General features: G+C 47.4%; 1 long non-coding RNA gene across 1 annotated transcript in view; it reads left to right on the top strand.

Annotated features, from left to right (window-relative positions):
* LOC137535666 (uncharacterized) overlaps nucleotides 1-10,024 on the top strand; it is a 132,920-nt gene extending 122,896 nt beyond the window's left edge. Inside the window, exon 4 of the long non-coding RNA XR_011024429.1 lies at nucleotides 9,982-10,024. This is a non-coding gene — a long non-coding RNA (uncharacterized lncRNA). The remainder of the gene's footprint in view (nucleotides 1-9,981) is intronic.
* Nucleotides 10,025-12,716: the final 2,692 nt, after the last annotated feature.

Here is a 12,716-nt window from a genome sequence, read left to right as displayed (position 1 = left end):
GCAAAACTACCCCAGCAATGCACAGTGTCCAGCATATCAAACCCCAGCCATGCAAAAACCCAGCAACTCCCCCCCCCCCCCCCAGCCATGCAAAGCGCCCAGCAAATCCCCTCCGCCATGCAAAGCGCCCAGCAAATCCCCCCCGCCATGCAAAGCGCCCAGCAAATCCCCCCCACCATGCAAAGTGCCCAGCAAAGGCCCCCCGCCATGCAAACGCCCAGCAAAGGCTCCCCCCCCTCAGCAAAGCCCCCCCCCTCTCCAGTCACGCATAGCGCCTAGCAAAGCACCCTCCAGCCATGCATCCCCCTCTCCCCTGTGTCACCTGACTGCCACAGCAGAGCAGCTAATTTAAAAGCACAGGATGTTAATATGTCTGCTCCCAAGAAAGCAGGATGTAGACACACTGCAGATTTATTGCAGGATTTGTATCAGCTGTAAGTAACAAATAGAAAGAAGTTCCCAGTGCCATTCATGGTGCTGGACAGGACCCGGGATGTTCTGGGATTTTTGCGTTTTTGGACTTTGGCCGTCTGACTTTGGCCGGTTCTAGCACTGGCCGGCCAATGTCAGAAATTCCCAGCATTTTGGACTTTGGCCGACGTCAAATCGGCCAGTTCTAGAAACGGCCGGCCAATTCTAGAATTGGCCGATTTCTGGTTTTGGCCATAACATATACATCAATCAGGGAGTGTAATTAGAGTACTGCTTCACAATGACACACCAAACTCACTGTGTAACGCACCGGCTACCTGCCGGTCCAGGCGTTAGTGGAGGGTGGATCTGGAAGCGCTAAGGCGAGGCATTGAACTAAATGTCCGCATGTCCGACATCACCATGAGATCGCTGGAGCGTCCTGTCCTTTAGCGTGGACATGGGAGAAGGATTACTGGTATTGGCACCTTTATTGCGTTGTGCTGTGACATCACCCTTATACACATTGTAAAGCATACTTTCCAGCTTGTTCTACATGTGCTGCATCCTTTATGCCTTCAGGTGACTTGGTAACATGTCCACCACTTTATGCCTATACCGAGGGTCTAGTAGCGTGGCCGCACAGTGCAGCTCATTCCCGTTGAGTTTTTTTATACGGGGGTCCCTCAACAGGCTGGACAGCATGAAAGATGCCATCTGCACAAAGTTGGATCCAGACATACTCTTCATCTCCACTTGCTCTTCCTCAGTGATGTCAGGTAAGTCCTCCTCCTCCTCCCCCAGCCACGAACAATACCACGGGGACGTTGAGCAGCACAAGCCCCCTGCGACGCCTGCTGTGGTTGTTCTTCTGCCGCTGCCTCCTCCTCCTCCTCCTCCACAGAAACACATTCCTCATCATCTGAGTCTGACTCCTCTTCCCCACACGACTCTTCGTCCTCCTCCCCCCTCTCTGCTGCTGCACGTGTTGAGGAAACATCTGGCTCTGATGTAAATTGCTCCCACAACTGTTCCTGCCGTAATTGTTCCTTTTCACGCTCCTCCACAGCTTGATCCACCACTCTACGCACGGCACGCTCCAGGAAGTAAGTGTAGGGGATCAAGTCACTGATGGTGCCTTCACTGCGACTCACCAGGTTGGTCACCTCCTCAGCCACATGAGCCTGCATGCATTTAGCATCAGTGTCCAGTTGTCTGACCACAACATCCCCATCTCCCCAGATTGTATCCTTCTACTGAAATTGTAGAGGTACTGGGTGATGGCTTTCTCCTGTTCTAGCAGGCGAGAGAACATGAGCAGGGTTGAATTCCAGTGAGTCGGGCTATCACATATCAAGCGTCTCACCGGCAAGTTGTTTCTCCACTGAATGTCCGCAAAGTGTGCCATGGCCATGTAAGACCGCCTGAAATGCCCACACAACTTCCTGGCCTGCTTCAGGATGTCCTCTAAGCCTGGGTACTTTGACACAAATCTTTGAATGACTAGATTCAGCACATGTGCCATGCAGGGTACATGTGTCAGCTTTCCCAAATTCAAAGCGGAAAGGAGATTGCTGCCGTTGTCACATACCACGTTGCTGATCTCCAGCTGGTGCAGGGTCAGCCACTGTTCCACCTGTTTGTTAAGAGCAGCCAGGAGAGCTGCTCCAGTGTACTCTCCGCTTTGAGGCAAGACATGTCTAAGATGGCGTGACACCCTTGTACCTGGCATGCAGCATAGGCCCTTGGGAGATGGGGCTGTGTAGCTGAAGAGGAGATCGCGGCACCAGCCAAGGAGGAGGAGGATGATGACAGCGAAGAGGATGTAGCAGGTTAAGAGGAGGTGGCAGGAGGCCTGCCTGCAAGCCATGGAGGTGTCACAAGTTGGTCCGCTGCACAGCCACGTACTCCCTGCTTGCCATTGGTCACCAGGTTGACCCAATGGGCTGTGTAAGTGACATAGCGGCTCTGACCGTGCTTGGCAGACCAGGCATCCGTAGTCAGGTGGACCCTTGACCCAACGCTGTGTGCCAGAGATGACACTACTTGCCTCTCCACTTCATGGTGCAGTTTGGGTATCGCCTTTTTAGAGAAATAATTGCGGCCTGGCATCTTCCACTGCAGTGTCCCAATGGCCAAGAATTTACGGAAGGCCTCAGAGTCCACCAGCTTGTATGGTAACAGCTGGCGAGCTAACAGTTCCACCACGCCAGCTGTCAGACGTCGGGCAAGGGGGTGACAGAAATTGGCTTCTTCCACTCAAAAATATCCTTTACGGACACCTGGCTGCTGTGGGCAGAGGAGCAGGAACCGCTCAAGGTCAGAGGCGGAGTGGAGGAGGGTGGCTGTGAAGGTGCAAGGGAGAAAGCGGCTGAAGACGCTGCACCTGAAGGAGGAAGAGAAGGAGGGTGGCTTTTCTTTTGTGTGCTGCTTTTCCTCAGGTGCTCTTCCCATTGCAGTTTGTGCCTTTTCTCCAGGTGCCTTCGTAAGGCACTTGTCCCTACGTGAGTGTTTGCCTTTCTACGGCTCAATTTTTAGAGGCAGAGAGAACAGATGGTTTTGCTCCGATCTGAAGCAGACACACTAAAAAATTTCCAAACCGCTGATCCCCCTGGGGTGATGGCACTATGGTGGCCTCAGCAGCTGACGCTGAAGGGCATGTTGGCTGGCTGTCCATAGGTGGTGATACATAGCGCCAGACACTGCCACCAGCTATTTCTGACAATGAGCTCCCCCTGCTTCTTTCAGCAACTCGTCTCCTCCTACTCCTCTCTGACTCCCCCTCTGAACTGTCCCCTTGTTCATCTCCTCTATTGCGATCTGGTATCTTCCACTGCGGTGTCCCAATGGCCCCAAATTTATGGAAGGCCTCAGAGTCCACCAGCTGGTATGGTAACAGCTGCCAAGCCAACAGTTCCGCCAAGCCAGCTGTCAGACGCCGGGCAAGGGGGTAACTGGCAGAAATTGGCTTCTTCCGCTCAAAGATACATGCCACCGGACACTGCCACCAGCTGTTTCTGACGACGAGCTCCCCCTGCTTCTTTCAGGAACTCGTCTCCTTCTACTCCTCTCTGACTCCCCCTCTGAACTGTCCCCCTGTTCATCTCCTCTATTGGGAACATACGTGGGATCCATATCCTCGTCATCATCCTAATCATCCTGCCCAGCTTCGCTTGCTTCAGACACCTCCAAAACTGCACCAACAGCAGGTACTTCATCATCTTCACAAGTTATGTCCACATTGTCGCCGCCTAACTCAGACATATGAGGTGGTGTAACTTGCTTAGCGCCTTCATCTTGTTGTTGCAGTAGTGGCTGGGAATCATTGATTTCACCACCAAATAACTCCTGCAAAGTGTCAAATGCAGTGGATGTGGTGCTTGTAGTAGCGCTGGTGGCTGCGGGAGATGAGGGGCTTGATTCACAAAGCGGTGCTAACTGTTAGCACGCCTGTGAAAACCCCCTTAGAACGTCTAAACAAGCGCTCCGCGCGAAGTGCCCATTAAAGCCTATGGGACTTAGCGCGCGTAAAACTTTGCGCGCGTAAAACTTTGCGCGCGTAAAGTTAGCGCGCGATCTGATTGAGACATCCGGTGCTAACCTACTTAGCACCCTGGTTAGCGCGTCTAAAGACTTTAGACGTGCTAAGTAGGTTAGCACCACTTTGTGAATCAAGCCCGAGGTGTTCTTTGTTAAATAGTCAACCACGTCCTGACAATCTTGGGAGTTGATGGCACGTGATTCTTCTGAGCAATGTACTTTGGGCCAGAGCCGCACAAAATCACATCAACATGACCTCGCACAGACCTGCCGATGGTGGGTGGCATTCCTCTGTGTCTGCCTCTACCTCTTCCTCTACCTGTTTTGTCCATATCGGGGGGGGGGGGGGATGAAGTGAAAGGTATGCACTGACTTGACTAACACAATGTTCAGTCACACAGGTGCAGTTAACAGGTTTGCATGGAGAGGTATATCACACTGTGTGCACTCACGTAGGTAGTTGGGTGCACTGAACAAAACAGGTAGTAGGTATATGCAGTGATGAGGTGAGTTCACTGAACACAAAAGGTAGGTAAATGCAGTGATGAGGTGGGTTCACTGAACACAACAGCTAGGTATATGCTGTGATGAGGTGGGTTCACTCAACACAAAAGGTAGGTATATGCAGTGATGAGGTGGGTTCACTGAACACAACAGATAGGTATATGCTGTGATGAGGTGGATTCGCAGAACACAAAAGGTAGGTATATGCAGTGATGAAGTGGGTTCACTCAACACAAAAGGTAGGTATATGCAGTGAGGTGGGTTCACTGAACACAACAGCTAGGTATATGTTGTGATGAGGTGGGTTCACTGAACACAACAGCTAGGTATATGCTGTGATGAGGTGGGTTCACTGAACACAAAAGGTAGGTATATGCAGTGATGAGGTAGGTTCACTCAACACAAAAGGTCGGTATATGCAGTGATGAGGTGAGTTCACTGAACACAAAAGGTAGGTATATGCAGTGAGGTGGGTTCACTGAACACAACAGCTAGGTATATGCTGTGATGAGGTGGGTTCACTCAACACAACAGCTAGGTATATGCTGTGATGAGGTGGGTTCACTGAACACAAAAGGTAGGTATATGCAGTGAGGTAGGTTCACTGAACACAACAGCTAGGTATATGCTGTGATGACTCTGAGGTGGGTTTCACTGAACACAAAAGGTAGGTATATGCAGTGAGGTAGGTTCACTGAACACAACAGCTAGGTATATGCTGTGATGAGGTGGGTTCACTCAACACAACAGCTAGGTATATGCTGTGATGAGGTGGGTTCACTCAACACAAAAGGTAGGTATATGCAGTGATGTAATGGGTTCACTGAACACAAAAGGTAGGTATATGCAGTGATTAGGTGGGTTCACTGAACACAAAAGGTAGGCATATGCAGTAATGAGGTGGGTTCACTGAACACAAAAGGTAGGTATATGCAGGGAGGTGGGTTCATTGAACACAACAGCTAGGTATATGCTGTGATGAGGTGGGTTCACTCAACACAACAGCTAGGTATATGCTGTGATGAGGTGGGTTCACTAAACACAACAGCTAGGTATATGCTGTGATGAGGTGGGTTCACTGAACACAAAAGGTAGGTATATGCAGTGAGGTGGGTGTTGATCGGATACCTCATTATCCTATTCGAGTTTGGTCGAATTCGGACAGTAAACTATCCGAATTCACTCGCAGTTCTGTATTCGAGTTAATCGAATATCCGATTCGACCTCGGATATCCGACGTCACTATCCGAGTCTGTATTCGAGTAAAATATTCGAGCTGGCCTTAAATAGCTTTTAAAACTTGTATTGGAGGTCAATGATGCATGAAACCACCTTTTTTATGAAGAAAAACATCAAGTGATTATGTGGTGATGTAGTAGTTATAAAAAAAGGTATCAAAAATAGTAAATTAACTTCATCAAAAGTGTCCAAAATGGTTGTAAGTTGGAAGTCTTAATTTACGTCGTCTTCATCTTCTTCTTCTATATCTTCTTCTTTTTCTTCTTCTTCTATATCTTCTTCTTTTTCTTCTTCTTCTATATCTTCTTCTACTCGAATCTTCTTCATCTTCTACTTCTTGTATTTTCTTCAATGATCTTTTTCTTCTTCTATATCATCTTCTTCTTCTTCTTCTATATCTTCTTCTTCTTCTATATCATCTTCTTCTTCTATATCTTCTTCTTCTTCTTTCTTCTTCTTCTTCTTCTTTCTTCTTCTTCTCTATCATTATATTATGTGTCTTGGTTTACCTTTCTTTTGTAATATTTTTTTTTACTTCATTTGTGGAAATATTTTATTTTAGTAACACCATAGTTATATTTGTGTTGATGGCATAATAGGTAGTGGCACATTGCAAGCCACAGCGCCTTTTTCTGTATACCCTGGCGGTGGTAAAACACAGACATCAGCAGGAGGAGGAAGTAGTTGCAGCTATTGAAGTGTGGTAATAGCTGGTAGGATAGTGGGTGGCAGCAGAAAATAGTTCTTCTTCTGTTCTCCCTGGCAGTGGTAGCAGCACACGGACAGCAGAAGCTCAATGCAGCTACAGGAGGAGGAGTAGTGTGTGTCAGGCAGTGTGATGTGACTGACATAATAGGCCCTGGGTCCTAGCGGTGGTACCAGGGCCGTAAATAAACACCATGAGGTTCCAGACAGCAATTGTGAAGCCCACAGTGTGTGGCAGACTGGCAGCAGGCATCAGGAGGGCAGGCAGCTAGACATAATAGGCCCTGGTTCCTAGCGGTGGTACCAGGGCCGTAAATGAACACCATGAGGTTCCAGACAGCGGTCGTGAAGCCAACATTGTGTCCAATACACAATTGGGAAAGCACAGTTTTCAACCCGGACACCTCTAAAATAATTTAAAAATTTTTTTTTTCAAAATAATGCAGCTATTTTTGAGCGTAAATAGCTGGTGACGCATGGGCAACAGAACCTTGTAATGTGTTCCCTGGCAGTGGAGACACAGACAGCAGGAGTAAATACAACAGCAGGCAGCGTGAGGAGGATGAGTGTGTGGCAGACTTGCAGCAGGCAGGCGGGCAGCGAGACATAGCTGGTGGCGCATGGGCAGCAGCACCTTGTAATGTGTTCCCTGGCAGTGGAGACACAGACAGCAGGAGTAAATACAGCAGCAGGCAGCGTGAGGAGGATGAGTGTGTGGCAGACTGGCAGCAGGAGGGCAGACAGCCAGACATAATAGGCCCTGGTTCCTAGCGGTGGTACCAGGGCCGTAAATGAACACCATGAGGTTCCAGACAGTGGTCGTGAAGCCCACATTGTGTCCAATATACAATTGGGACAGCACAGTTTTCAACCCGGACACCTCTAAAATATTTTTTTTTTTCAAAATAATGCAGCTATTTTTGAGCGTAAATAGCTGGTGGCGCATGGGCAACAGAACCTTGTAATGTGTTCCCTGGCAGTGGAGACACAGACAGCAGGAGTAAATACAACAGCAGGCAGCGTGAGGAGGATGAGTGTGTGGCAGACTTGCAGCAGGCAGGCGGGCAGCGAGACATAGCTGGTGGCGCATGGGCAGCAGCACCTTGTAATGTGTTCCCTGGCAGTGGAGACACAGACAGCAGGAGTAAATACAGCAGCAGGCAGCGTGAGGAGGATGAGTGTGTGGCAGACTGGCAGCAGGAGGGCAGACAGCCAGACATAATAGGCCCTGGTTCCTAGCGGTGGTACCAGGGCCGTAAATGAACACCATGAGGTTCCAGACAGTGGTCGTGAAGCCCACATTGTGTCCAATATACAATTGGGACAGCACAGTTTTCAACCCGGACACCTCTAAAATATTTTTTTTTTCAAAATAATGCAGCTATTTTTGAGCGTAAATAGCTGGTGGCGCATGGGCAGCAGCACCTTGTAATGTGTTCCATGGCAGTGGAGACACAGACAGCATGAGTAAATACAACAGCAGGCAGCGTGAGGAGGATGAGTGTGTGGCAGACTGGCAGCAGGCAGACGGGCAGCGAGATATAGCTGGTGGCGCATGGGCAGCAGCACCTTGTAATGTGTTCCCTGGCAGTGGAGACACAGACAGCAGGAGTAAATACAACAGCAGGCAGCGTGAGGAGGATGAGTGTGTGGCAGACTGGCAGCAGGCAGGCGGGCAGCGAGACATAGCTGGTGGCGCATGGGCAGCAGCACTTTGTAATTATTATTTTTTTATTATTATTTAGTATTTATATAGCGCCGACATATTACGCAGCGCTGTACAATGTTTATATATATATCTTGTCACTAACTGTCCCTCAAAGGAGCTCACAATCTAATCCCTACCATTGCCATATGTCTATATTATGTAGTGTAAGTACTGTAGTCTAGGGCCAATTTTAGGGGGAGCCAATTAACTTATCCGTATGTTTTTGGAATGTGGGAGGAAACTGGAGTGCCCGGAGGAAACCCACGCAGACACGGAGAGAACATACAAACTCTTTGCAGATAGTGCCCTGGCTGGGATTTCGAACCAGGGACCCAGCGCTGCAAGGCGAGAGAGCTAACCACTACGCCACCGTGCTGCACCACGCCACCGTGCTGAGTGTGTGGCAGACTGGCAGCAGGCAGCAGGAGGGCAGGCAGCCAGACATAATAGGCCCTGGTTCCTAGCGGTGGTACCAGGGCCGTAAATGAACACCATGAGGTTCCAGACAGCAGTCGTGAAGCCCACACTGTGTCCAATACACAATTGGGACAGCACAGTTTTCAACCCGGACACCTCTAAAATAATTTAAAAAAAAAATTCAAAATAATGCAGCTATTTTTGAGCGTAAATAGCTGGTGGCGCATGGGCAGCAGCACCTTGAGGATATTGACATTGTGGAAATTTTGGATAGATTTATTCAATGATTTGTACCATGTACATGTGGTATTTGTTAATATAAACCTTATTCTTCCCAGATTCTCTCTTTGTATGTACTGATTTTTCTCTTGTAATTTTGCATCTGCAATTTTATTTTTGTTCACAAGATGGCGGCATATCTACTTTTCTATTTCTCTACACACTGTCATACTCTATTCCAGCCACAAGATGGCAAATACACAGTCCTTCAACACATGTGTACTAAATCATAATATACGTATGGCTGACCCCGACGTGCTGACATCAGACGGCACGCGGGGTCAAGCCCATGACGCGGCCACGTCCCCCGGACACCATTTATAACGCGCCAATTCACACAGATTGCTGTCCCTCAGCAGCTTCGGCGAAACTAGTCGGACGGGTGCAGGAGCGCCCATGCAGCCGTCCCCAGCCCTCTTCACCATTACATTTAGGTAAGCCCTGCTGACATCTCCTGCTCCTTGTCTATCCTCTTGGTTGTTTCTCCTTTTTATCACTTGAACTTCTTCACTCACCTGATTCTCTATAATTGTTTATATATTTACTTCTCAACCCATCGTTTGTATCAAACTTGCACTGTATTTTCCTCTGTGAGGTCATATTATCACACACTATTGTGTTGCACTTATATGGATGTTTAGCGCAGGAGAATTTCATTGTGTATATATATCTTTCTGTATGGTGTTTCATTCTTGTTGTATTGCAGTGGTGCCGTGTCACTTATTACTCTTTTTGATTCATTATTGTGACGCAGCAATATTATTACCACTGCACCGCAGGAATTGTACACATTATTTTTGCATTTGATAAATAACTCAGAATCTCTATACAGTGTTCTAGACTGTGTTCAGGGCTTACTGCCAACATTCCATTATTCAAGGGGCCTGTTTGGGCTGGGCATGGTGTTGCCTTGTTTTTAATTGTTTTTAATGTTTGTTAATTGGCTTAATAAAGAGAGATTTTGTACCTACTCTTGGTTTTTGCACTAGTATTTGTTTCATTGATATATATCTCAATATCCATAGGGGGTGCCCTTTTTCTCCTTTAGTTTTTTTAGAAAAGAAGTGCTGGGGGGAAAAACACATTCCTTACCATGTTTTTCTAAAGATAATAGTGTTAGTGCTTGCTTTGTAACTACAGTCCACAGTCATCATTCTCCTTCCTTCTTCTTCCTGTAGGTGTCCATTTGGGTTACACAAAGCATGAAGTCAAGTTACAGGTAACATATGGATTTAGTCTATACAAATGCATGGGGAAACGCATAAACCACTGTCTACTACCACATCATACCAATACTGTAAGTGGCATAACGCAATGGCTATGAGGTAGTAATTGCACAGCTCGGCCACTGCCTATGTGAATAGGACCTTACCCTACCCAATCCCCTATAACGCTATATACAGTGGGATGCGAAAGTTTGTGCAAAAATCGTCATGATTTTCCTGTATAAATTGTTGGTTGTTATGATAAAAAATGTCAGTTAAATATATCATATAAGGAGACACACACAGTAATATTTGAGAAGTGAAATGAAGTTTATTGGATTTACAGAAAGTGTGCAATAATGGTTTAAACAAAATTAGGCAGGTGCATACATTTGGGCACCACAAAAAAGAAATAAAATCAATATTTAGTAGATCCTCCTTTTGCAGAAATTACAGCCTCTAAATGCTTCATGTAGGTTCCAATGAGAGTCTGGATTCTGGTTGAAGGTATTTTGGACCATTCCTCTTTACAAAACATCTCTAGTTCATTCAGGTTTGATGGCTTCCGAGCATGGACAGCTCACTTTAACTCACATCACAGATTTTCAATTATATTCAGGCCTGGGGACTGAGAGAGCCATTCCAGAATGATGTACTTGTTCCTCTGCATGAATGCCTTGGTGGATTTTGAGCAGTGTTTAGGGTCGTTGTCTTGTTGAAAGATCCAGCCCCGGCGCAGCTTCAGCTTTGTTAAGGATTCCTGGACATTGGTTTCCAGAATCTGCTGATACTGAGTGGAATCCATGCGTCCCTCAACTTTGACAAGATTCCCAGTCCCTGCACTGGCCACACAGCCCCACAGCATGATGGAACCGCCACCATATTTTACTGTAGGTAGCAGGTGTTTTTCTTGGAATGCTGTTTTCTTTTTTTTTCCATTCATAACTCCCCTTGTTATGCCAAAATAACTAAATTTTAGTTTCATCAGTCCACAGCACCTTATTCCAAAATTAATCTGGCTTGTTCAATTGTGCTTTAGCATACCTCAAGCGGCGTAGTTTGTGCTGTGGGCGGAGAAAAGGCTTCCTCTGCATCACTCTCGCATACAGCATCTCCTTGTGTAAAGTGCACCGAATGATTGAACGCTGCACAGTGACTCCATCTGCAGCAAGATGATGTTGTAGGTCTTTGGTGCTGGTCAGTGGGTTGACTCTGACTGTTCTCACCATTCGTCGCTTCTGTTTATCTGAGATTTTTCTTGGTCTGCCACTTTGAGCCTTAACTTGAACTGAGCCTGTGATCTTTCATTTCCTCAATATGTTCCTAACTGTGGAAATGGATAGCTTAAATCTCTGAGACAGCTTTCTGTATCCTTCCCCTAAACCATGATGGTGAACATTTTTTGTCTTCAGGTCATTTGAAAGTTGTTTTGAGGCCCCCTGTTGCTATTCTTCAGAGAAAATTAAGAGGAGGGAAGCGTACAATTGATCCCCTTAAAGAGACTCTGAAGTCTTGCTAAAATGAGGTTTTTATTTTTAAAACCTCATTAACATTATAGTCTCACCTAAAACGCAGCAGAACCGTGGCTGCAAACCCCTCGATCACCCCAAACTCACGGGGGTACAGAAGGCAACTTCCGCATAGAGGCAGCGCAGCTCTGCCTCTATGCGCGTCAATCAGCGTCGATGATCGCCGCCTCTCCCCCGCCCCTCTCAGTCCTCCTTCACTGAGAGGGGTGGGGGAGAGGCGGAGATACGCGCTGATTGACGCGCATAGAGGTGGCAACAAAATCCACGACCAAGAAAGTAGTGGATTTTGCTGCCCTGTACCCCCCGTGAGTTTGGGGTGATCGTGGGGGGTTCCAGCCACGGGAATGCGCCATTTTAGTTGAGACTATAATGTTAATAAGGTTTTTAAAACAAAAACCTCATTTTAGCGAGACTTCTGAGTCTCTTTGAATACTCTTTCTCGTAATTGGATTCACCTGTGTATGTAGGTCAGGGGTCACTGAGCTTACCAAGCCAATTTGAGTTCCTATAATTAGTTCTGAAGGTTTTGCAATCTATAAATGACAACAGTGCCCAATGTATGCACCTGCCTAATTTTATTTAAACAATTATTGTGCACTTTCTGTAAATCCAATAAACTTCATTTCACTTCTCAAATATCACTGTGTGTGTTTCCTATGATATATTTAACTGACATTTTGTATCTTAACAACCGACAATTTATACAGGAAAATTATGATGATTAACCACCCTGGCGTTCTGATTAAATCGCCAGGGTGGCTGCGGGAGGGTTTTTTTTAAATAAAAAAAAAACTATTTCATGCAGCCAACTGAAAGTTGGCTGCATGAAAGCCCACTAGAGGGCGCTTCGGAGGCGTTCTTCCGATCGCCTCCGGCGCCCAGAATAAACAAGGAAGGCCGCAATGAGCGGCCTTCCTTGTTTTGCTTACATCGTCGCCATAGCGACGAGCGGAGTGACGTCATCGACGTCTACGCTGGGCTCAGGCGGCTGGGGGGACCCTCTTTCGCCGCTGCTCGCGGCGGAGCGCCGCAGAGCGGCGGCGATCAGGCAGCACACGCGGCTGGCAAAGTGCCGGCTGCGTGTGCTGCTTTTTATTTGATGAAAATCGGCCCAGCAGGGCCTGAGCGGCAGCCTCCGGCGGTGTTGGACGAGCTGAGCTCGTCCAGACCGCTCAGGTG

The sequence above is a fragment of the Hyperolius riggenbachi genome, chromosome 10 (assembly GCF_040937935.1).
Source record: "Hyperolius riggenbachi isolate aHypRig1 chromosome 10, aHypRig1.pri, whole genome shotgun sequence".
NCBI lineage: Eukaryota > Metazoa > Chordata > Amphibia > Anura > Hyperoliidae > Hyperolius > Hyperolius riggenbachi.
This window is presented reverse-complemented; position numbering and strand designations above follow the sequence as displayed.